Source organism: Lichenostomus cassidix, chromosome 3 (assembly GCF_008360975.1).
Source record: "Lichenostomus cassidix isolate B80296 chromosome 3, HeHo_3.0, whole genome shotgun sequence".
Taxonomy (NCBI): Eukaryota; Metazoa; Chordata; class Aves; order Passeriformes; family Meliphagidae; genus Lichenostomus; species Lichenostomus cassidix.
In genome coordinates, this window is record NC_139483.1 from 22,301,711 (window position 1) to 22,329,009 (window position 27,299).

Sequence of the window (27,299 nt, forward strand, 5' to 3'; positions counted from 1 at the left end):
CGGGGCGGGCCCGGGGCGCGTCACTCCCCTCACGGCCGCCGCCGCCGCCCGGCCCCGCCCGGCCCCGCCCGCCGCGGGCAGCCCTGAGCCCCTCGCAGCTCCGCACAGCCCCTCACAGCCCCTCACAGCCCCTCACGGCTCCTCACGGCCTCTCACAGCCCCTCACGGCCCCGCGGGGCCAAGGCTGTCTGCCGAGGGAAGCGTCGGTGCTGTCCATGGTTCTGTTCCCTGGGTTTCCCTCCCACGGCGAGTGGCTGAAATAAAACCCAAAGCGCCGAGGGCATGAAGCGCCAGCAAAGCCGTGCTTCACAGAATCACAGAATAGCCTGAGTTGGAAAGGACCCACAAGGATCATCGAGTGCAACCCTGGCCCTGCACAGGACGCACCAAGAATCACACCATGTGTCTGAGAGCATTGTACAAGAGCTCCTTGAGCTCTGAGATGCGTGGTGCTGTGACCACTGCCCGGGAAGCCTGTTCCAGTGCCCAGCCACCCTCTGGGTGAAGAACCTTTTCCTGATATCCAACCTAAACCTCCCCTGACACAGCTTCAGGCCATTCCCTTGGGCCCTGTCACTGGTCACCGGAGAAAAGAGATCAGTGCTCCTCCTCTTCCCCTCACGAGGAAATTCTAGGCTGCAATGAGGTCTCCCCTCAGTCTCCTCTTCTCCGGCCTGAACAGACCCAGTGACCTCAGCCACTCACAGTTTATGATAAAACCAGCTTGGTTCATTAAATTAACTAACCACATCCATAACTGCACACAAATACTTTAGGCAGCTCTAGTACTGCCTCTACAGATTGTCTTTTCCAGGATTCTTTTCCCTTTCATTTAAAATATCATGCTGAAACTGTCTTTTGGAGATAAATTTAAAGGGAATGGATTCTCTCCCTCTCTTCTACTCTCATGAGAACCCACCTAGAATACCATATCCAGCTCTGAGGCCACCGACATAAGAAAGCTGTGGACCTTGGAGTGGGTCAAGTGGTTTTATTGGAGCCTCTGTTGCCACACCTTCCTGTGACCTACATGCCACAGGTTCTTCCTGTTCCTTCCATGCCTTCTGCTCAGCTCTCTTGCACTAGTACCAGCCTCTGTTTCCCTGGAGTTCTGCAGTAGTTGTCCCAGCCAGGACATCTTTTTTCTACACTCTCCTCGCCTGCTAGAAGCGGCAAAAGGGAGCAAAGAGGACCAGGTTTTGCAAGGCCCTGCAGTGTTAACCACAGGGATCCAGAAGGACATCGAAGCCAGACCATGCATGGCTCCTGCAGGTAAGAGAGGAAAGAGCTGAGCAGATAGCTTGTATTATGGATTTTATATTGTAATATTGTACAGCATGTAGAATGTACATAAAACTCTGTTACCATGACAGAAAGTCCTGCTAGCATTTGGAGCTGTAAGGAAACACATTACTACATGCAAAAAAGTTTTTCATACACGGGTAGACTGGCCAAAGATAGGAAAATTACAAGATGGTAAGGAGGAATACCTTTTGTACCAGTATCATCTTTCTGCCAAATATTGTCACCATTCAAATCCTGGAAGCACTAATCCCCTTCAGCCTCACAGCCTTCAGAAATCTTTTGTCATACAGAAAAATCAATGTTTTCTCAATTTTGTGTTTCACCTCAGGGGAAAAAAAAAAAAAAAGTGAGGCATTTAAAAGCACAGTCAGCCTGAGCAAAATGGCCATCTTGAAAAACACAACTCCCAAATGACAGACATATGTCCAGACCAGAACCAACTGTAAAAAAGATCTTAAAAGAGAAAATGTCAGCAGAGCTTAATGGCAAATATATTTCTCTGTACCAGCACTGACATTTACCTCAAATACCCTGATGATTTTCTGTTCTTCCTCTTCCTTCCATGCCTTTTCTTCAGCTCTCTTGCTCCTGGAAAGTGTTGCAGCCCCAAAGCTTTCAGTACAATTTGTGTAGATAGCCATCTTTCTGATGATATTACTGTATTGAGCACAGGGACGAAGATTCCTCTGGGATCAAGTACATAGTTAGAGTTATTATTCTTCTCTGTTCTGCTTTTTATTTCTCTCCCTGCTTTTGGCAGCATCCCCAGTATGAAGGAACTACCAGTCAGATGTCATCAAATCTTTCCAGGGCACAGACATCCACCCATACAGAATCCAACATACAGCTCTTGAGATGTTTAAAAAGTCATCCAAAATTTTTGGAGAGCCTCACATGTCATCACGATTCCATGATTCATGTATGCAATTAACATAATGGGATGCAGAAGTTCATGTCGTTGGACAAACTCTTTTTGGGGGTGAGAAATGAATCTTTGTGAATTAGTGACACTATGATTGTAACTCTTGGTCCAGGGGTTTGGTTTTCAAAACACTAAAGAAACACTTAATTTCTACAAATGTAATGAAACCTCAATTTGGAAAAACAGTTTCAGGACAAACATGATTCCACATCAACAAAGAGATGGTGTGAAAAGTATGTGTAAGGAACCAAAATATGACTTTTCAGAGCTATGCTGAATCAAGTCTGTTCTATTTGTGCTTAAGTTTCACAAGTACATGTTTAAAATTTCTGAGCTTTATTCAAACAGCAGATACTCCTGCCCACCACCATAACAGTCTCATTTTTTCAATGTTACCAGGAGGGACAAATCTTGAACAAACTTCCAAAATTCAGCTATTTTAATTTTGTTCCTATGGTGTAATTGAGACTGTAGAAGCCATAGCTTCATCCATTCCCTGCGTGAAAGGAGCACAGCTGGGTGGTTGGGATGTGTCAGAAGCTTTCTACTGAATCCAGTGGGCAATTCGTTCTGCTGGAAGCATTTACATGTGATCCCAAAAGTATGCCCTTTGCAGAAAAGCATAGCTACACACAAACATGACTACAGCTCAACTCCAGGCCTTAAGCAGAGGTGATAAATCCATAATGTACAAACAATTTACAGGTTATCAAGAATTCCTGTCAAAAGGAAGAACCTATTGTGACAACGAATTTGCCGACGGCAATACAACACTCTGACTGATACAGGATAAATTTAATCCCATAAGCTCTAAACTTTTCGACAAACTACCTACACAGGAGAAACTTCTCCCACTGCACTGATGTGAAGCCACTTGGGCAATTAAAACCAAAAGCTGCTGGAAACTTTGGCATGAGTACCATAGGGGGAGAAATATATTAAAGATACACCTAAGGTGTGATCCTTTCAAGGATTTTCTCTTCCATCTTAGCCATAGTATTAAACCAGATGTAATTTAAGTGTCTGTGCTTCATGAAGACTTAGAATATATGAAAACTGTAGCATGTATGAATGAAAAGACTAACTGAAGTGCTAGAAAACACAGACTATCAGTAACCAGAAAGGTTGAAGCCCTAGATTAGTAAACTGCTAATTAAGATGCCAGACAGATAAGCTATCTATAATTGTCATGATGTGAACAAAGTGAGTTCATGATTGAACAAAGAGTGGAAGAAAATTTCCAACAGCTGGATGTAAATTTTCCAGTGGAATGTTTCAATTTCATTCAGCTGTAGGTACTCTGCAGAAATACAATGATTTCACAGAAATGCCACTGGAGAAGGGGGTGAAATATTCAAGGCCTGGCATTTCAGGAAAAAACTTTTTCTCTCAAAACAATTTGCCTCATATTATATTTTAACATAATAATGACATTCAAATGAACTGTCTTGATTTTATCAATATAAAATCTTCCAGTTAGAAAACTGTGCAGCTCCAGGGTATTCTACCCTTCCAGATTATTTATAGGAATGCAAAAAAAAAAAAAGTGAAGAGACATATAGACAAACTCAAAATGTCTAACCCATTATACTGAAGTTAAAACATGACCTCTGAAACATCTTCAAGAAAGATCTTCAAAGATATTATTACTCCAGCAGATGAAAAGATGGCTAAGAATTATAATAGAGTGCTGTGTCCTAATTGATTTGGGATATCAGTTTACAACTTCCCGTAAAGATTTTTGGCAGCAGTTTTGTGAACACTGCCAATCAGATTTGCAATCAGATTAGTTTTGCATGCACAGTGTTCTTTATTAGGACATTAAATACCTGACCTTTCAATATTAAGGTTTGCATTATCAAGTTTTTTGGCACTAAGTAAATAACCTGTGACTCTTACTTAGCTTCTCATAGTTTTTGAAAGCTAGGAAAGACAGCCTGAGCAGTCTGGAATTGCATAGCTACATGTGGTAGGAGTGATACACCAGATACACTTTTTGGAAAAGAATCATAAATCTGAATCTTGAAGTAAATTATTTTGCCAAATAATATTCAGTAACTTTGTATTCATGGATAAATTATTGAGAAATTGGAAAATAGAGTTTCCAGCAGCACCTTCCTTCTGCCAAATTTGGGACTCCACAGGGTCGGATTTCCAACTGGGATACACTTGGAAAAGGTCCTATGAGCTAAATCAAAATGCAAAGATTTTTGTTCAGATTCACATTGTTAATTCATGGGTAATGCATCTGCTACAGAGATAAAAATTGCAAACACAAAAATGTGATTTTTGATGTCTAATCATTCTAGTGGATGTTCAGTTAGCCATAAGTCACATGCAAACCTCAGAGCTGGATGAATAACATAATGACTCTTACTGGTGCACTCGTAAAAAACTTAACTGGCTCAAGCAAGCGAAATTGACATTATTCCACTGTATTGCCTTGCACTGTTCCAAAACAAAAACCTCACGAAGATACAGCTAGGACTATTAAATGCAATTCCAAAGAAATGTGCCAATCAATGAGCACATGTGCTCACAGAAACTATTAAATGGAAAACCAAAACTGGGCAAAAAGTCATATGCCAAATTCATGCACAATCCATTCCGACATGCCAGCTTTTCCATGGGAAGCTGAACTAATGAAGTGGGTGTCCTGCAGATGTAGTTCTGTACCACTTATCTCCATCCCTCCTCAATGGGACATCTCTAGCTTATCCCCTTGATATCCTCTGCTACATTCCCAGTGTTAACAGGACGTGTTGCAGTTGTTCCAGAGCTTTGTATAGGCTGTTTGAACAGTTGAGAAGCTGCCAAACAAAAGGTACAACAAAGAATTCTCATAATTGCTTAATTCTCCTGACCTTTTCTTCAACGGGGTCACTAGTTTCATTCTCTTTCCTCTACACAGAAGTTACTTTCCGTGAAACTGAAAGGAACCAAATTATTTCTGGGATCTCAATGAACTTGACCAACTGTTCCTAAGCTGAGGCTTCCCTCAGCTTTCACAGGTCGAAGCATTTGTCAAAGATATTCACATAAACCTAACTTGCTTGGGAAATTACATTAGAAATCTCAAAGCCCAGCAAATGGCCTGCACAACTCCAGCAAAACATGAAAAATTAACAATTCAGCTACACTTAAAAAACAAAGCATGCATTATTAATGTAAATTAACAACAAAAAACACCCCATGCTCTTTCAAAGACAGGTATCACATATGAATATCCCAACACACAAATGGATGGGGATTGCTGTGCTTTCTTACAGAAGAGCTATGTGAATATCTAATTAGAGAAGCCATAGTATAAAACAGTGATATGAAAACAGGCACATACATAGTATGAACAAACAGCCATTCAGAAAGTCACGCCTATTTTTTAATGGAAAAAAATCTTCTTCATCAAAAAGCCATCAAAGATAGCACCATGGAACAAAATCAAATTCAATCTCCGTTATTCATACTTAAAATATTAAAAGGGGATTGAAAGATATGATCCAGTTCTCCTGAAGGGCTATTTTTAGAAAGAACAAGGTCCTGGATGCCAGCAGAGCCTACTTGTCTGGTTCATGCCAGCATAAAATGAATGACCTTGCTGTCACAACCTCATCTGATAGAGACGAGAGGCTGCAAATGGTGTGAACAGAGGCTGAGCTGCAACAAGCTGTAAAACCACAGCATATATAGAGGCAGGGTTTAAAGCTGTCATAGTGTTGGTTATTAAAACATTTAAATCTCACATTGCTTGAACAGTACAGAAGTTCTGTCAGGGTGTTCTTAAAGCTGGTTGCTCACCAACTGGCACTGAGAAATCTGAGAGTGGGAGAGATTCTCTTCCCTGTGGCCCAGGCAGCTCGGAAAAGTGGTGCATGCATAGGTGGTGGTGTCGGCACAGAGAGTTAATCATGCTCCCAAGGAAGGGGAAGCGATAAGAGATTCACAGGGTGGTTTACAGCGTTAGTTACCTACAGCATGTGTGCCAGTCCTGGTTTACTGGCTAGCCCTGGCCAAACCTGCCCACAGTTGTTCTTGGCTAACCTTGACAAAGTCGCTCCTGTTGCCATGAAACAGCTTCCTTCGCTCCCACTCTTCATCTCCCTCTAATTGCCTTCAGTGCACTCTCTGATCCTGTGCTTTGCTTCCCTGCCCTCCCACCTGGTTCGCTCAAGCCGCCACTCCTGGATCGCACTGAGTACTTTTGTGTAGCTGCTCTGCATGTAAAGGAGGCGAAACTGATCTCTGTAGAGAAGGGCGACAGTGTCTAGCAACAAAAGAAAGTGCTTGACAAACACTGTCCCCTTAGCAACGGGATAAGGCTGTAGCTGCAGCCAGACCTCTTAGGGTCTCACTGGAACGAAATGGTATCCTTAACCATTCCTGCTGGGAGGCTTGTGCTAAGTATGTAATCTGCATTTCATTCCTTTCTAATTGCAGTGACTTATTTTGTATATGTTCCTGCACAGCCGAGAGCTCGAGCCTGTGGAGTACTCATTACTTCCTTTCCCACTGAACTTAGTCCCCAGGAGCAGTTATTGTAAAAATATTTTTTAAAGCAATAAGGGTTCAAAAGACTGCATCCATCTAATTTCATGTTTCTTTTTACTGATAAAAGCTTTAGCCTGGCTTTTAATTATTTCAAATATTTCAAAGTCATACAGCAACATATGATCTACTCTGATTTTTGGACTTAGCAGAGCTGCTCTTAATGCTGTTTCTGAACATACGTTCTGTTCTTACTTTTAAAATAACTACCAGAATATGTCATTCATTCTGATAGCACCACAAATATTCTATTGATGCATTAGTGACATTTCTGAATCTAAAGAATTTTTTTTACTAAAAATATACGAGACCTGCAGCATTGTTAAAATCACTGTTAAATGCAAGAACCTATTTAAATACATTTTTTTATTTACATTTCTATTGCCTTACTAACAGGATTCCTTCCATGAAAAAGACCACATTATATGTAAACCGGAAGTACAGTTCTGATTCTTTTAAAGGTTGCTCTTTTATACAACTACATCAAGATTAAGAATTCTGCAGAAGAGCTGTAAAATCACAAAGTTAAAGTATTATTTGTATGAAGTACTCAGGCTTAATCTACATGTTTAAGGTCATTAATAAAAAGCTACTGAATTAGTTCATTAAAACCATTTTCTATTTACTAGCTTAAGCACCTGATTTCAAAAATTGCCCAACTTCCAGTCTGGAATTTAGCTGTTATTTAGCAGAAACCTTCACAAAGATTCTGAAATACACATATTTATAAATGAAGAACTTCACAGAGGCAGAAATTATTAAAAAAAAAAAAAGAAAAGAAAACTTGGTAACAAACTAATCTGAGGTCAGTTTGCCACTCAGGTTTGTAACCAAACTGTTTTAAAGCCAATCAACCTTCCTTCTCCTTCTCTAAGACCCAGCTTCTTCCATTAAAAGAAATAAAGTGATATATATTCCAGTCTGACCTCCTTAATTACCTTAATTATCGTACTGATACCCCATGGAAATAAAGGATTTGAATATTTCAAACTTATATTTAAATTAGGAGGTAGTCCATGGAGAAATATTTTCTATACTAGAAGAGCAGATAAGCAAACATGATTCCTCCAGGGCACGATGGCATTAGAGCAGGATTGGTTTGGTAGGAAAAGGATGAGTTGTATTTGTAGTGTAGGGAACAATGTGAAGGGGCAGTAAGGTATTAGTCATATGGGTTTAAAACCTCTGTTTCTGTTTGGTGTGAGTTTGACTTAGTCATAAACTTACTTCAGCTATCTAGATGTTTTTCCCAAAAAAGTTGTATCTTAATTTCTCTGCTTTTCAAAAAGCTGAGTGCAGAGAAATTAAAATAAAACTGTTTCATTTCTGATGTATTAAATGACCATCTAGTATTCATGTCTTTTCTAAAAGAAGTAGATGCAGAAGTATCTTTGGGGAAAAAAATTAGTGGAAAATTTGAAGGATATGTGAAAAATAGTCACAAATCCACGATGAAACTTCAAAAATATTCATCCTAAATCCCAAATTCCTGAGCTGGATTTATCCTTATAATATTGTTAAAACTGTGAGGCAACAGCTGTCTGGAATGGTGCTTTCTAACTTCCTGCCTTCTTTGTCCCTTTCCAATATTGAACTTATTCTTCATTCTTTCCAGCTACATGTTACCCGCATCTGGAACCCCTCCACTGCTGATCCCAATCTAGACAATTACTTTGCCTTGGCAGTTCTTGTTGGCTCCCAAAAATGTTTTCAGTCCAAGTGAATGTCTCCACCACCATTTTCTTTGCCAATTCTCCCAAAGTCATTGGTCCTTGTTCCTGGTTATCATCTGTACTCCATAGCCTCTCCTCTAAACACACTTTTGCCCTTGGTAGGTCATTTTTTGGCTCTGTGTTTCCTTTGAACCCGCTCCCAATATTCTTCCAACTGCAGCTTATGTGACTCTCCAAAAGGGAAAAGTACTCCACTGGAATTATATCATTATAGTTCAGGACAGGATCTGGCCCTCGTTTAAGTTATTTAATGGGATCAATCACTCTTTGCATAACAGAACATATTATTCAAGGAGAAATCAAGTTCCTTTGGTTACCTCTTCATTGCATCAATCCGCACAATACTATTGCAAGGTAAGGAAATGAAGTTTCCTTTTTTTTAAAGATAAATAACAGTGATATAGAAGCTGTAACCACATTGCTCAATAAAACAGGACCAGGGACAATCCTGTGGCTCTGAGGTCAGTTGGCAAAGCCTGGATGTCTTCACACTGTGCATGGTACTGGATTCTTTCTTTTCTCTCATGAACTTCTTCTGTGATCCTATGACATTATTACTCTATCCATTATTCTTTTTCTACTCAGAAAGTCTCAAATAATTTAAGAGCTACATACAGTCCATCAGAGTGTGTATTCATGGCATTTATTGATATATGGGTAGGTGTTGTATGCCACTGGGCAAGTTTTGATGATACAAGAGGCAGTTAAGGGTGGAAAGTCTGCTGGGAATGTGCTGGAGAACTACACAGGTTACAGGGACATGGTACAGGTTTTCTGTACCACCCAGTGGCAGTTTTGGTGTGGCAAGTCTTACAAGCCTTTTATGAGGCTAAGATCTGTATTCCCTGAAGCAGGACCCTGTGTTTATTGGGTGGGCTAGATGTACGGTGTTCACTTTGCCCAGCCCTGAATATCTGACAGAGTAGAGTTTTCTTATACTAATTAAATGATGTTAAGTTACACACTACACGTTGTATTTCAGGGTGTAAGATTACACAATGATACTGATACCAGGCAATTCATAACATGGAAGATGACACCATTGTAAAACAATTTGGCTCTGTTCATTCTCTCTGTGAAAAAGTTGCTTCCATAAGCCATCAGGGAATTTATTTTCAAACAGATGTCATATTCATCACTGTTCTGGTGCCTGAGTTCCCCTTGGGCTAGTATTTTCTTTGTGAAAAGTGTGCTGGTATTTCTGTTACATGTCTCTAGCCTAAAGTATGGTTTGAAGCAAGCACTTTCTCATTTAGCTGTTAAAGTTGATAAGATTCACAATTCATCAACTGTGAATTAATAAATAAATTGAATTAATGAACTTACACAAATTCATAGATGCATTAAATGCAGAACTACTATGCAGACTGTAAGAGGTGATGGCATATTGGGCCTGATGTTGCATGGAAACGCTGCCACTAAACTCTAACTTAACCTTGCTATCAGACACTGACAAACAGAAATCCAGCATATTCAGTCTACCAGACCAGTGCCATCATTTAACCCATCCAAATTCCAAATGGCTAGTCCTACTAGGCCTTTTCCTTGGCACAGAATACAGTTCTCTTAGGTGAGGCAAACCCGCTCAAGGCTAGACAGCCAGAATTCACATGGAAGGTTTTTGCTGCCCTGACAGCACAGCCAGCAGAGTTAGAGCTTACATTCTGACAATGTGATAAGTAAAAAACCACCAAATGTTATTGGTCAATGAAAAAAAATAGTATGTAGCTAGGGTACCTGGTGATTATTGAACTATAAAAGCAGTGAGGGATTTTTGTCTTCTCATCCTCCCTCACTTAGAAAACATGCCCATTAGGATTATTTCTTCCCATTGTCACCAGCTTTATAAAATTACCCTGCTTCATTTTGTCAGCATACTAACACTGCAGCTCACTGAAAACAATGCTGTTGCATCAAATGAGAATTAGGAAACTAATTGTCTTTTGCAATAGTGACACAATAGAGGACAAATGGCCACAACAAAATCACGATATAGCCTCCTGCGACTCATAATTAACTTTTCCTTGGAATGAGAGGAACATGCTGTCCTGTTTCAAAAATAACAGTGTGCTTGGTTGTGAGCCAGAGTCAGTGATAAATACATTTCTGATTACAGTCAGCAACTTAATTTACAAGCATCTGATTAGAAGGGGAAAAAACACCACCAAAAAACAACCTTTCAGAAAATATAGTGATATAAACAAGACAACTGTGATTTAATGCACTGAGCACAAGGTTGGAGTCATAAGACTTGGTGTTCCCACTGCTGCCACTAATCTGCTGTCTGACCATGAGCTACTACACTGGATGTCTCTATCTCAGTTTCCTTGAGCTGGTAATTAGCAATCTGTGGGCACACCTTAGAGATCAAGGCTTCAACTATGATCTATGGATAAAACATCCTGTTTATATAGAAAAAAGTTCCAGAATTTTAAGGATAGGTTTCCACTTTCAACAGTTGAAAGTCCTTCACTGCATTATATTTTGCCTGCAGGTATTTATACTGGGGAATTGTAGCAGAATTACATGCCCACATTATATGATTAAGGCCACAGGAGTAGAGATAAACCAGCTTTATGCAGAATAAGACCCGTGCTGTACATGTCCCACTCACAGGCCTTGCCTTGCCAGAAAGTATCCTGATCTTCTGAAAGTCTGCATTTGTTCCAAGCCAGCATATTACAGCTGTATCAGATGAGCCAGATCAGAAAAATGAATATAATTTATCTTCCAAGTTAATGATCAGACATTTATATTTAAAGATGATAATATACTGCTCTGTGTCCCAAATGAGCAGCAATATGTGATTGAACAGAGAGTATGCAATTACGTGCTGATGTTCAGTGGGCAGAGAATAGTCCTGAGTGAATCCAATGATAAATGTCTCATTGCATTAAAAAATACACTGAGCTGAAACATCAAAGTTAACTGCTAACCCTCTAAAACTTTCTGCTTCTGGAAAGGAAATAAATATTTGCCATTGCTGCCTGAGAATGATCATATAGCCTTTTTACTCATAACTCTAATGGGGTGAGCCTTTCAGCACACTATTATTTTTGTTGCCCGACTTTACCTGTATCATCTAGTTTTCAATTGACTATACAGTAGTCAAATTTAAAACATTTAAAACCTTTTAACATAAAAAAAATAAAACATTTCGTCTTTAGTTTCAGCTCAGAAAGTTTAGATGAAACTTTTACAGTTTGTGAGAGCACACTTAGGGAAAAAGATAATTTCAATTAAGTTTAGTTATTAAGGCTTACAATTCTAATGTCTATTGGCTGTATTACTTTCTTGATTCAGTATTGGCATTTGTAACAAGTCAAAGTCTAAATCCAACCCACTTTTATGGTCCCCTGGAAGTCACAGCAAAACACCTTTTTTAAGTGTTGCTTATATAGTTGATAAGGGAAAATTAAAAATAAAGCCCGTGGTTTGCTTTACAATTGTTTGCTGGAACAGTTTTTCATGAGTTATCTTTTCAAACATTCTTGGTTTCAAAATCAATTTAAAAAATGTTATTGGAAAATGTTTTTGTTATGTTTTGGGTACTAAAGAGACTGAGAGAGAAAAAAAGCTGTGCTTCACTTTCATATGTGCATAAATTAAGATCATAAAGCAAAAAAATTCAAAGGATCTGACTTTCAAGCTTTCAGATGCATTATCCCATCTGGCTTACATTTTGCCCAAAGAAATGTATTTTGCTCTCTGGGGAAAGGGAGAGAACAACACTTAGGAAGCATGTTCAGCAGAGTCTAACCAGGCTTTGACCTGTGAAGCTGTGCTTCCACACTGATCCATGATGTCAGGACAAAAGAGTGCGTAGGAAGCAAGAGAAGGTGCATGGTTTATGAATCAATACCAGTGCCATTCCACTGGCTAAATCCCCTCCTGGGGAAGGGAAGCTGTTGCAGAAGCTCCTGCATGCTGAAGGCTGCAGCTGTGTGCATGGAGTACTTATGCTAATTTTACCCAACCTGGAAAAGATCGGGGGTGGCTTCATCACCAACACAGCATAACTCTGCTGAACGCTCTCATTTGTGCTCGGGGCAGTGATCAGAATTAAGCTCTGAGAACAGAATCTATTAATATGAGTGGAGAAATAATAATTTTATTTTCTAGCACATGATTTGGAGATATCTGAGATTTTCCACTGTGCTTTAAGGTCCTGTTGCCATAGTAGGCATAGAAGTTCTGAACAATGAGCTGCTGTTCAAGGAAGGGACTGCAGAGTTACAGAACAGCCTTTCAAAAAAGGACACAAAGGCAATTACAGAAGCTGCAGGGAAATGAAATATTTTTTCTTTTATCACAATGCTTGCCATTTCTGTTTTGACACTGGTGGCACAAGAATAAATGCCAAGAAAAGAAATTTAATCTACATTCAAATAAATGATTTTTTAAAAGACAGATCAAACCATACTCAATATGTGGTGACAGTGTTCTCAAAAACAAGGACTGCTTAATGTAAAAATAGTCATGGATTAGACCTACCTACCACCTGAATTTTATCTTAAGAACAATATCTTTTAGAACTACTACAACTTACATTATTTTCATCTAAAAAGGAAAAAAATATATTCTGGTTTTTATTTACCCAATGCTCAGTTCTTTGGGAGGTAGTTAATGCACATAACAGGACAATGCATCTTTAGATACTGTTTTGTTTTCAATCTTCTGTTACATAGCTTTCTAGAGTTTATTTCTGTGCCTGGCAAGCCAAGAGAAATTGCTATTATGGGACCTTTTTACAGCTTGGGAAGACAAAGTTAACAAACTTATAACTTCCAAGTACTTACACGGGGAGCCCATTTGCCAAAGAATTACATAATGCTCCATTTAACTGCAGAGACTCTTAACAATATATTTTATAGACAGTAGTGCATTTCTAGGGCCCAGGACAAAAGATCTTGTTCATCCATTGCTCATTAAAATGTTGAATCTTTAATAGAATCAGGATGGGATCATTGTTATAAAGCTATGTAAAAAAGTACAGAGGTTTGATTCTGGACATCATCCATTTTGCATCACAGAAGGTAAATCTGTTTTGCAAATGCAGGAGGGTAAAAATGCCTTTATATTTCTGCCCACACCCACCTCAGCTTACTGCTGCTAATAGAGAGGCTATTGCAAACGTTGAGATTTGTCATATAAGAACAAAAACCTCCTGGGTCTCTGGGGTGGGAACTATGGTTAACAATTATCAGCTTCCAATCTGTGTTCTTGTGAATTGATGCAGTGACATGTATTTGCATTTCTCTGATAGCAAATGATAGGGCATGCTAATAGCTATTTTAATAGCTTAACAATTATTTAAATTAAGGTTAACTCTAATTACATTTTCTATTAAATCCAGGCAGTGATTTCCCCACCTTCAGTGGAAAGAACTACATGGTGAGGCTTATAGTCAAAGAAGGGTCTCTCAAGCTTTTCTCATGCCAGTTCCTAGTGGGGAAGACCTGGGAAAGCTCTGGCTCTTGAGTTCTTGCCTCTTTCCCTTTAAAATAAAGGAAGCTGAAGAATCAGCATCTGGATAGCAAATGTTCTGAAGCAATGGTATTTAGCTTTGCTGACCCTCCTTGGCCTGACAATGCACTGGATATATCCACCTGTCACATCAATAAAAACAACTTAGGACCCAAACTCTGCCATAAAAGCTGGATGCTGGGCAATTAGCAAGGCTGCAGGAGAGGGCACACCACTATCATTTTGCTCTGGCAAAAAGCAGAGGGCAACACTATATCCAAATATGCAGAAGACACCTCAAGGAACGTTATCTCCTAACTAAGCCAGTGAACACAAAGGATCTCTCTTTTTGAGCTCAGGTCAGGGGGATTTGCTCTTCAGACTCCCTTGCTTAGCTTTGTTCGGCAAAGAGCAAAAGCATGTAAGTAACCCCAAATTCTCTCTTCATCCCCCAAAAGTTAAAGTGATTTCCTCACATCTTCTGGAATGTCAGCCCTTGTTCTTCTTTACCCTCTAGTTAGTTCATTGCTATTGGATGACTATGGAAACACACACATAGCCTATCTCTGTTATATAAGTGAAGGTTTTGTTTCCAAAACCTTGAGACAGTGAAATCAGAAGCACAGCCATTGTTCATTCTCACTGTTGACTGATTCAATTTAGCTTTAAATGTGTAATTAATTTTGCTGCTATGGGAAATGAATTATGTTTTTGTTATAATGATCAGTATTAACCTAATTAGCGACCATGAAAATTCCCAAGCAAAGCACTTAATTATATCAGAATTAGGATGGTAAATATTTTCCTAACGGAAAACTTCCAGTAAAACACTAATGCACTCAAAGGCTACAAGCCCAAGAAACATGAACCATTTGTAAAATGCCATCCATAATGAGATTCTGATTGCTAACTCTGCTACACAAGGTAATAGTGTTTGTAATATGATGTTAGAAACATACCCATACATCACCAGTAAGCTATGCAACGCTTAAATCGATGCTTTTAAGATTCAGTTCACCAGATACAGCAGAAATAATTACCAATAATGTCTTTCTCCAGTTCCCAAACAGAGTGGTACCCTGTACCTATCCCAAGGCCACTGAAAGCTGTTTTGGGGACAGGGAAAAATCCTTTCCTCAACCTATTTGTCCTTCATGTGCAATCTTTATCCTGCTGATAAACCCTGGGTATCCCCTTCCAGCCCTGCTCCTGCTCACTCCTCTGTTTTCCACTCTTCACATTTTCAGTAGCATCTTTATGCACAGCATTTTCATAACTCAGAAAGGAGCTCCTGCACCCTGGAAAACACAGGCAAGAGTGCAACTTAGGTGGAAAAGAATGTCACCACCAAATCATAAGGCAACTTTTCTTGCAAATAAAAGGACACTCTCTGAAGAAACAGCATTATATTCTGTCTTCCAGGAGACATATGGCCCTCCAAAACTAAGCTGAAGTCTATTGTAAAGGACTTGCATTACAGCACCCACAGAAAACATCTAAAGTCCATCTTTTTTTAGTTAAAACAAAAATTATGTTCTGCTATGTTATCCCACACAGTCCTTTTCGTAATTCAGTGACACCAAATAACTGAAAGAATCATTACAGTTCCTCTGATATAATATAGTTATTCGTAACTCCATCTGACTCTCCTTTCATTTACTTTGTTACAAGAAGCTTTCTTTTACATACATAACTTGTTGTAAGCACTGTCCCAGATTTAAGCCACTTTGTAATACAGGGAACGTATTCGTCAATGTGATCCCCACAGGCCACCTAACATGGCAATTAAAGTATTTATTTAAGATAAAAGCTTTGTATTGAATTAGAAATCGATCTTTCACTTGACCTGATAGTATTGTTTTATGTATTCATGTACAGGTCTCTTTAGCAACCTCTTCCATCAATGTGCTGGGCAGAGTGAGTGACTGAATCTTTCCCATACATGCAGAAAGAATACTTGGAAATATAATTCCCAGCTTTTGTGAGACTCGGGGTGAATGGGGCAGGCACCAATTCTCTTGTCACCTCCCAGCTCTTGGTTAAACAATTTATCTCAGTTACCAACTGTATACAAACAGTGCCAGGAATTTATCAGGTCGGTATTTTATCCTATCAATTATGCATTGCTGACAAGCACAACACAGTTCATGAAGTCTAAAACATAAACCAGAAAAAATAGAGTGTGTTCCTCTAGAGCTGCATCGTACCATTTATGCACATGATAAAAGATTTCCAAGTGAATTCCTCTCTCTTCTCACAACTTTTTTCCTTTTGATCTTATCCTAAATTTTCTAATATGAATTACATGCTAAAAACACAGGAAAAAATAATCCACTAAAGAATCAGTGGAGACCAGATCCTGAGGAGATGCTGGCTCCAGTAATGATGGATTACCCCATAAAAGAATTTATGAGACAGATTTTTAGTTTCCTATTTCTTTACATCTGCATTATCTGTGTTACATATGCATTTATGCCAGAGTTCCCATTGCCTGGGTAGCCAACAAAGCTGCTTCTCCCAGTGTCATTGAAGGTATGTACACATATATACAGATATACATACACATATACATACATGTATATATGTGGGTGTGGGTGTATATTCATTAATGGATGGCTGTTTTCCAGCATAGGCCATGGGCTGTTTACTGTTTTGTCTTTTGCTCTGCTGGCATCAGTACATTGTAGCAGCCTATTATGGGTGGTAACATTAACGACAGAGCTGTCCCAGGCTGAAAAGATCTCTATCAAATGCTTTACAGAGAGAAAGAAATAAGTCTTTAAATAATATTCCAGTATTGATTTTGGGGGATGTCTTAAAAATCTCTATCACTTTTCAATATCCCAAGATACTCTGCAAAATACATCTTTTTCTGGAGGCTTATATTGCACCAATCTCTACATACACTGAGTTTGTTTCAGTCATCTTTAGTTACTAATGGTTGATATACATGCTCTGGAAATCAATTTACCCTGATACAGAAAGCCTGCGTTGGTTTGCTTCAAACATGCAGAACACAAAAAGCTGCAGGCAGTTCATTCATGCAAGAAATATGTTTGCTATCCTGGTGGCTTTTTAAAAATCAGCAGGTTAGGTCCTTAATCATTTTTAAAACTTATTATGATGATGAGAAATACAGCAAAATCAACTTTTTTTGATTGATGGAGTTCTATTAATGGAAAGCTTTTATTGTCATATGTTTAATTTTGAAGCTACTGACATGAAATGTTATAAGTACAATGTATGACTGAATTAAAATTTCATTTTAGACAGTGCCAATCCCCAAAACCTCAGCTTGTCTCCTTCAATCACACTCTACAAGTTCAAACATCCATTTGGCACCAGCACAGCATTTGTATCAAGTCCCATACAGAGGTCTAAAAAAAACCCCTCTAAACTCACATAAGAAAATGGTTTCATGTTTGCTACACAACTTATACAATTGATTAAGACTGTACTGAAGATATTAGCAATCAACTTACTTATAATTACACCTTGAAAAAGTAACTATATAATATCAATTTTGGCATTATTTATCATTATGAAACACTTCTCGCTTCATTTTCCACAGCCACAAAAAACTTTAACATCTAGTCTTTAATTATTTTAATTCAATTTATATGTCCAAAAATGGATGAACACCACATGAATAATTAAAGCACAACAGAAAATGGCAGTGCTAAAGGCATTACTGAGCAGTACAAGCACAAAGCACAGCAATGATGTGGGATCTGACCTGCCACCTTTGGCCAACCAAGTGTTCCAGAAGGAAACAGGGTCAATACAATGAATGCAATATGGCCGCAAAAGAGTCTATCCTTCTCTGGACATCAGTGTATCTACTCTGATGTACTAAAATAGACCTCTGCTTGCCACTGAACACAAGTTGAGCATGAATATGTAAAGGGAGCCTTCTGTTACCCAGCTAGCAGAAAGGGAATGAATGGAGACATGTACAGGACAGAGCCAGGATATTTTTGGGCCCCACCAGATCAACTACTTGTTTTCCTTTTCAAGGCCATTTGTAATGAGAGTAACTTAAAACATCTCTAAATTATTCAGAGAGACTAGGCCTGCATGCAGCTGACAAACAACCAGGGAGCATCAAGTTTACCTTTGGAGGCTTTCATAGCTACCCAGTGGGGTGTCTAGCAGGGCTGGATCACCAAGACCTGCACAGTCCATGGGCCAATTCAGAGAGGAAGTTGGATACTTTCCTGCATAGAAATAGTTTCAAAATTAGTTTTGTACAGCACAAATTAAAGCACAACAAAGTTTCATATTTCCAACTGTAAATAAAGTAGCTCTTGCCACTGCCAAAAAAAGGCAACAAGTTGAAGATGGTTTTGAATGTTTTTCTTCTTTCCTCCAGATAGAAAGAGCAGCTTTTAAAATCCTTTCCAATGTTATCTGGAACAAACCCAAAGAAATATAATGGTATATATAAATTCACCTTTGAGTCAGCATCTCGTGTTTCAGCACTTCTAGTCACAGCATCTTTCAGAACAGTACATCATCCATATGCTTCATGCACATCATTTACCTTCTCAGTAAATCAGAAGATGGATGCTAAAATTCACAATGCAACCTGAAAAATTCCTGGTTTTTTAGCAGCTTTTATTGATACTGATTGTTGAGCATATTATGTAATGGGAGAACTTCTCCCTTAGAATTCAGACAAACAAGCAACTGGAAATGAGAAAGAGGTTATCACACAAAGAACTTTTGCAGCAGTTAACAGTAATATTCCAAACTAATATTGAAAAAAATATATGCAGATGCAATAAAGGAGAAAAACAATTCCTTTTCACTATAATTTGTATGAAGTATGGGAGAGGTATAAAAGCATCACATGGGCCCCAGTCTCACAGGAACCACAAAATGATGCCTTGGTTTGAAGGAAAATGGGCGGAATGGGGTAGATTTTTTTGGCTGGTTGGGATTTTTGCCAGGATTTTTGCCACTGAGAAATAATCTTGGAATCAAACCTCCAATAAAACAGATTTACTCAGCTAAAGGAGAATGGCCAGGAATCATTATGAATGTACACAGTAACTAGTATCTCTGTGAGCTTTTTAATCGACCTCATCCTTTGAACTTTTCTTTAGATAAATTCTTCAGATTAAAGGAGCGTAACTGACACAGTTTGCTAAATGTCATATGGTGCATGATCATGCTTCTTTACTTCTGTACACTCAAATAGCAAGCCTTTATGTTTTTTTAGGCCTGTCGCTGCCATTTTACCTGTGTGAACTATGATTCACACGTATCAATAATGTTTAATAACTGTTATTTCTTGTCTTGGGAGCCCTCCATAGCAAGGGATGATATTCAGTCCTAAACCACCCTCACATTCTGCTAGTATGATGACTCCCCATTTTTATTATAAAAGGATGGTTAACTGATAGAGTAAAATTAAGAGAGCACAGAGAAATTTACATCTAGAGCTTGATAAGATTGCTGTGCTAGGTAATTCTGCCTGCCTGGTTGGGGTTTTGTTACAAAACAGAGGTGAGCATCACCAGCCAACTTCAAGGGTGTTAACCATGCCGCCACTCCCACTGACTTTCAACTAGATTTGCATATCCACTGCCCTCCCAGACCTTCAGAATCACAGCTTTAATATCACAAACATATTTTTCCCAACAGTACTCTTATTCAAAGATCATCTGCTTCATACTCACAGCCTGTCCTTTCCACTATCTGCATCTAAGCACCATGGTATAAACCTGACCATTTCTGTTCATGTTCTATGAATTGCAAATTTTCAAGTCTTCCAGAGGTCAAGAAGGAAAGAGAATTTGCTGTATTTCTAAACAATCCCTCTGCTGGTGGTTGTAAATATTAATAACTCAGTGAAGAGCTATACCTGTTCTTGTTGAGGGTTCTGAGTGTAATTGGATTTCCTCTTTCCATTAGGCTAGGGATAAAATGAACACTATAATTCATTTGGTGAATAAGAACTTTAGGAACACTGTGAGTTTGCTGCTTGTGACTGAACTAAAGGGATGCCAGCATTGAAATGTTTGTTCTTGTCCAGTCTGGGCTTCTTTTTTTGACTTTGAACTTCTACATTAAGCAAATATGTTTTTCAAGGTGCATTTTATAAATTAAAAAGGGAAATGAATGTGACTTATGTGATCTAAATCAATTTATCTTGCATCTTGAAATGTAGCTATGGGTCTCGGTACTTGAGTAAGGCAATGGCTTCATCATGTCATTCCTTCAAGTTCAAGCAGAAGGAGAGCATAAATTAGCAATGATTTCAACCTCCTGGCCTGGCTGTATTAATAAGATACTTAGAAAATAATAATAGCAGTAATTACTCAAAGACCCTAAAATGATGCATTTATTAAGCTATGTAGTATCTTGTTAGATAAACAGGAGTATACTGGAATAATCTCTTGCAGCAGTGGAATTTAATAATGTAGAAGAACAAAGCAACTGCTTAGCACAGGAGGCAAGTATTATACTAACAATTTAGGACAGGAATCAAAGAACATGATTTCCAAATACGAGTTCACCCAGAAATTTGGGAGGCAGAAGGTGTCTTCAGGAGGAGCACCTAGTCTTTCCATCACAGTCCTGGGCAGCAAGTGGTTCTGCAGCCTTTAGGAGGAGGCAAATGAGTCTCGAACTGAGCTGTGAGTTGCAGAGTGGAAGGGGCAATCAATCCCTTTGCATTAAGGGCAGTGGTTTCCTCCTTCCCAACAGATGCTTGTAAGCACATGATTTCTCTTTTTTTCCACTTTTGGTTGATACTTTCTTTCCACCCACTACAAATATTTTGTGTTTGGTCATAGAAATAAAAGTAGTTAGCTGTAGCATTTGTATTAAAGCATCTTCTAGAGAACAATATAAATTTACTGGATTGTGTTACTATCACTTTTGAGCATTTGTTCTCTAAAAAAAAGCAAAAGAACACAAAGAAATTTCATTTCCAAGTGTAATCTCTGAAGGGACCTATTGACATTAACGTTTCTTGTATAGTTTGAGTTTGCAGCACTTTGACATAGAAATATTAAACTCCTTTCTCCAGTAGTGCTCCAGGAGCACTACTGCCCTTACTTCACAGTGTCAGCCCATGCAAGCAGAGGTTGTGAACTGGTCCATTTTACCATGATTGTTCTCAGACACGAAATTTTAATCCTTACCTTAACATTGATTTAGTGGCAAAACAAGAAGAGGAGATTTACCAGTTTTGTGGGACTCTTCCTGGATGTTTTGAGACATTAGAGCCTGCAGCACTGAGGCTCTAGAGACAACAATAACACCAAGAAGGTAGCAGGTAACGTTTTTCACTTCTTGGTTTTTTATTCCTAGTAGAGGTACCCCACCATCCAAAGCCTCAGACCCCCAAAGCTGTGAGGTGCTACAGCAACTTCTCTCCTACACCCTGGCTAGTGGTGACATGGCAGCCGTAGGTACTGCTCTCTTTTTAGTCAGCACTAACATTTTATAGGACAGTGATTTCTTAGCAGGACAACTTCTTGCATTTTTATTCACAGAAAGTCTCCAAAAACCCAGAATAGATGGCAGGACTTAGAGAGGAGGATGAGTAATTCAGTGGGTTGTGTTTAGCAAGTGAATAATGATATCCTTGCTGAGAGAAGCATGTTTCCTATGTTTGTTCCTCAGCTGACAGCAAACTGCCTGTAATTATTGTTATTGTACCATTGGGAAGCAGTAGAGTTGGTAAGATTAACTAATTAGACTTCTGGTGGACACGCAAACAAACTCTGAAGGCCAAGAGCTGTTCAGGCAGACGTGGTGACTGAAAACCAGGCTTCAGTCCTCCCACTAGTCCTGGCTTCCAAGATCATATATGCTGGCCTGAGCACTGATCTGTGCCATGTGTTAAGCCACAATGACGCTTGACTGGATCCCACATTGGGTATGACATGTTGCCAGGCAACTTAAATTCATTTGGCAAAATTTAATTTCCTTCATGATATTACTTGGTAACATACAGGGCTGAGTAACAAATTCAAACACTGTACTACCAGAAAATTATTTGATTTCTGTTAAACTTTGTATTGGAGTGAACATAAAACCAGCCAAATGAAAGAAAGGAGGGAGGGAGGTGCAATATAGACCAACATTTTGACCTAGCTTTAAGTTACAGTGAAGCAATAGAATGTCACAGTATGCTAATTATTTAATCAACCCACATCTTCTCTGCTGTTCATGTATTATTCTGACTACCAATCGAACACCATCTGCCCTCACAGAAAAATGTTCCTGCAACATAAAGAATATTTAGCTGGCAAGCAACTATCACCATGTTCACACTAGAAAGTCTTGAACCTGAGAAAGCTTGAGAAACTTTGGGTATTCAAAAAATCTCCTGCTCTCTCTTGGCCTTCTTCTGGAGAAGTGGATGATTTCCATTTAAATTTCAAATAATAAAATAGGTTCATTAACCGATAGGAAGCCAAACGTTGGAATCCAGCATTCCTTTTAATGAAAAATTTCTGTCACTTGGAGAAGCGTGGGAAGCAGCAGTGAGGAGAGGGAGAGGAAAAGGAGAAGGAGAGGAGGCGGCTCCAACTCCTCTCATCCTCTCTGCTCCAGCAACATTTCCCTCAGGAGTCTCCTGGCTGGACTCAGGCTGGAACCCAGAGCTCTCCTCCCAGACCCCATGAGGAACCCTTTGGGGGCCTTCCTCTTAACTCTGGGAAAAGGACCCTCTCGCTTTATTAATTCTCATCTTTTACCTGGACAGCAAATCCTCTCAGGGTATGCATTTTATAAGGTAAAGTGATAATTCTTGTCTCAAACAGGGAAACAACAGGCTTTGTCCGTGGGACACTGGTAAAATACTCTAGGGAAAGTATTTTGGAGAGGTTGTTTTGTAAGTGTGGATTCTAAGAGGATGTTTACAGACTGAACAGATAAAATTTAGTATGAAACATTTCAAAGTGCATTGAATAACATAAAGTCTATGCCCAAGGAGGACAGTATTACTCACATTTTAATTTTTAACTACTAAAATAGATACACAATCATAACATTTCATCCTAAATTGTTCCAGTTGGAAGTGCAGCACAGTTGGCCTTTTCTTTCTTTTCCAATCAAGCACTGCCTATTAAGGAACCCCAAATAAACAGGTACAAGGATTGCATGTGCTATGACAAATACCAAGCACAGAGGCAGCCAAAATGTATTTGGGTGCTGTTTAGATGCAGTTTTTGGAAACATTCCCACCACCTTTACCTAATAGATGAGTTAGCAGGCTGATGTTGAGTCACACCCTCATGCCCTTCCATCTCACAGCCTGGCATGGAGCACAAAAGTTCACACCTCACCTGCCAGAACAGTCGACAGCTTCAGAGCAATAACCCCTATAGCAGTGAAGAGCCATTGATAAGGCATGGATGGATCCACCCACCAGAATTAAAAAAAATGGGCCCCGACGTCTCTGTTGTCCTTATCCTGAATTCCTTGGAGCTGGCCCAAGGATTTCCAGTGGGACTGGAATTTGGCCCAGTGTGCCACACTGCCATAAAACACAACTGTCTATTGGTTAAACAATGCCAAGCATGTCTCAGCCAGATGCCTGTTTACTGACTACTAGAGAGAAAAGAAGCTCTCAGATGCTACTGCTTGGCTTTGCAGGATGTAGGACATTAATTACGAACAAATGAAATGATCACAAAACAGAGATGAGCCACATAACTTGGTTTGGCTGCAATTCCTGCTATATGAAAAAAAAAAAAGACTGCACAGGGCTTGGTGAACATTCAGTCTGCATTAAAAAATAAATTATTTTGTTATCTATTTGCTTAAGTTAGTTCTTTGCTTTCTTCTGCTGTAAGGCATAATGGACCATAAAATTGGTTAAATTATGTCCATTTAGCACAAATGCTTTCTGCAGTAAAGGAGTTCATTTGTCCAAGAAAACCCTGTTATGCTAAAAACGTCTTTTCTTTCCTAGAAACAGGGAAGTCCAACAATGTGAGATGGCACTCACTGGGAAAGCACTGCTGACAGAATTGTGGCAGGATGGTGGGTCGGTGAGTATCTTAAAGTATAGCCTTCCCTGGGACATGCCCCACCTAACTCAGTCCAGAGCCCAAGCCTTGCAGGTGCCCTTTATCTACAGAGCAAACCCAGCTCTGCCAGGCTGTCTCCATGGCGGAGAGCAGGACGATGGGGAGCTGAGCCCAGTCTGGGGACAGGAGGCAGAGCCTGGTGGTGCCCTCAGGACCCTGACCACTCTCCCATTTCAAGACACAAACAGCCCCCCTTGCCATTTGCCCCATCCCCCGGCACTGGGGGGATGTGGCAAACAACTCCACAAATGTGCAGTTTTTCTTCCTGCAGCAATGGCAGCAGCACTTTTGCTTTTATTCATGCCAAGAAGGCAGCAAAGTTCACACAAACACCACCTCTCTGAGCAATCAGCTCCTCCGCCTTCATACAACCTCTATTAAAATATTTCTCCTAACTTCAAACCTTCATTTTCCCTGGTTTTTACCCTATCCACCACAAGGAGCAGATGTACCTGCTCTCTGCACAAGATTTTGTGCATTTGAGGACCAAAGTGTTTCAACTCTCAGTCTCTTCTTTTGTTTTCCACTCTTCCCTGGACTAATTGGCCCACACCTGCTCTGAATGCACTGTCTCATATGTTTGAGTAGATGGGGTTATACTCTTATTAATTCCAGAATGATTTTTGCTTTTATATTTCCTTCATGCATATTCTCTGTAGCTCTGCAGACTATTGTTGTATAATTATATAGCTCCTAGCTAGCTCCAGTACTTTTCCCTACCCTGATAAGCAGAAAGACAAAACACATTCCAGAGGCTCCAAGCCCCAGGGGTCCAAGGCTCCTATCCTGTCTTGGTTCTTCCTTGGAGCCAAGGATGGAATACCCTCCCCAGACACATTTTCATAAACAAAGTTTAGTTCCTATCTAAGGAGGAGGGAATTCAGAAATGGGTAGAACCAGGGGGAATTACCTCACCACTTGAGTTTCTAATTGGGGATTCTTGTCAATTATGCTAATTTGCTAAACTTATAAAACTGTATTCACCCTATGTGGGTGGGCATTTTTCCATATCTGCCCCTAGGAGGCCTCCAATAAAGATCAGCCTTTTTATCACCTGCTATACTAATATTGTCTTGAAAGTGTGTTGTTTTATTTCTAGATCTTTAAGGCATCACTATAAAGGTAAAGAAGTCTGACATATATTTATTTTTGTCAGTATCATCATGCTGCAGACTTCTGTTTAACATGTGACAATACCACCTTGTGTTTTTGCAGATCTTTTTGTTAAGCAGCACATTTTTTTATCTTGGATTGTGCATTTGTTTATTGCAGCCCAATACAATGATCTCAATCTTGTCCTAATGGAACTTCTTTTTTTTGTTGTTTGTTTTGTTTTTCTTTCCCAGGTCATATTTCCTATTTGTTGATAACATCTTGCATTCAAACCCTGCCCTTTAAAGATCCTGAAGCTTCTTATCATTTGCAGATGTAATAAGCACAGGCCTTTGCCCAGCAGTAGCTATTAACAAACCCATTAACAGACCTGGTCCAGAGCAGACAGTGATGGAAAGCTTGTGATGTAATGTCTGCTGCCACTGCTGCCTTCCAGAGATGCTTCTCTCCCAGCTGGGCATCAGCTCAGGCCCATCCCCAGGCCTTGCAGTGTTTTCCTAGCTTTCTTAACCAGAATGTTGTGCCACACTGCCAGAGCTTTGCAAGTCAAGATAGAGAGCATCTATGGCTTCTTCTCTGGCCACTCTTCTAGAACAAAATGAGCTTGGTGTAATGTAGTCTTTCTCTTTTTTTAAATTTTTTTTTTAAATCAGTCAGTTCTCTGGTAAGTGCTTCCAGACTGTTTCGGGAATTCTTCCTAAAAATTTTGAGCTGGTGCAAAGGCTTTAAAATTCCCTAACTTTGCTCTACTCCCCACAGATGCTCTTAAAAACAGGCACTGTCCTAGCTTTCCCCCCAATCTGGGCTATCTTGCCTGTCCACAATATTTTCCATAAATCCTTCATCACATCTCTGTGTATTATCCAGACATGCAGTCCACCAGGCCTGCTTGAGCTTAAAATACTCTGCTTAAGTCTCCACTTACATTTTCCCTGCCCTAAGCTCATCTTATCCCTTTGCCACCCGCATTAGCTCCATGAGCCGTCTGTTCCCTGTAGCTCTTTTTCAGTGAGCACAAACACAGAATAAGCATCAAACATCCAGTTCCTGAGGGTCATTAGTACATAGCACTTCTTTTCCATGAGAAACAGGTCAAACCTTTTCCTGGTCCTCCTACAACTAATGAGATAATGATTTCTTTCTTGTAGCAGGTAGCTTTTAATAATTGCAGGGGATGAAATATGACCTCCAGAGGACCTTTTGAAAACCTTCATGAGAGCTGGTTTCGGGAGACACTGTTTCTAGAATGCCTGAGCTCAAGAAAGCAGCATACGGAGATGGACAGAACAAGAGAAGGAGCAGAACAATCCTGTAAAACTCAGATGCTGCTGAGCACCTCCCTCTCATCAAATGCTTGCAAGAAGTCAGAGAAGAAGGTGCTCAGTGTTGCCACTCCCCTGCTCCCAAGACAGTGATTAGAGGCCAGAAATTCTCCAGGGTATATAGTCTGAGCCAAAAGAAAATATGGAAGAAAGAGTTAGTTTTAAAGATAGTACAAGGGGAAGAAAAAAACAAACCTACGTGCTGCCTCCCGCCTCCCCCCCTCCCCTTCCTGAACTTTCCTTAATGACAGCGAGATGTTTCTTTCCCAGCAAAAGCTGACTGCTACTCCTGCCACGCCTGATGTCAGCTGGAGGAACAGATGGCTCAATGGTTCATTTCAAACTGTTCATTCAGCCAAACAGCACAAATTGCATTAATTGCCTCACAGTACGAGCAGGGAATGGAGTGCTCTGCGTGTCCTCGCTGTGAATCACTGGGACTCCTCATCATTATTCCCATTTGACAGGCCAGTCAGGAACTTATCTGCATACTGGGAAAGGTGGGAATAGAGGGAGTACAGCATAAGAAAATGCCGGAGTTATTCTAGAGATAACAGAAATGCCCAAAGGCTGACACAGCCTTCGACTTGGCTTCAGGATGTGTTCTTCAGCACAGTGCCACTTGCTGAAGTGTAATTTCTGAACTTGAGAATGTTACACAGTAACACATCTCCTGCCCAGCCCCAGGGAGCAGGAGAAACAAGACGCAGTTATTGACCTTCTTCCTGTCCACACTGAGAGCAGGAACACCTTAAATGCACTGGAAGCACTTCTAGTGCCCCCTTGCTTTGTCCCTTCCTGCATTAAAGGTTGCTTACACACCCTTGGAGGATTGGTAGGC

General features: G+C 39.8%; 2 long non-coding RNA genes across 2 annotated transcripts; both read left to right on the forward strand.

Moving 5' to 3' along the window:
• Nucleotides 1-7: 7 nt before the first annotated feature.
• On the forward strand, nucleotides 8-27,160 carry LOC146439269 (uncharacterized). The gene is made up of 3 exons (XR_014850729.1): nucleotides 8-1,272; nucleotides 23,906-23,984; nucleotides 26,729-27,160. It is a non-coding gene; the product is annotated as an uncharacterized LOC146439269 (long non-coding RNA).
• Nucleotides 6,533-14,043, forward strand: LOC146439270 (uncharacterized). The gene is made up of 3 exons (XR_014850728.1): nucleotides 6,533-6,625; nucleotides 8,781-8,856; nucleotides 13,859-14,043. It is a non-coding gene; the product is annotated as an uncharacterized LOC146439270 (long non-coding RNA).
• Nucleotides 27,161-27,299: the final 139 nt, after the last annotated feature.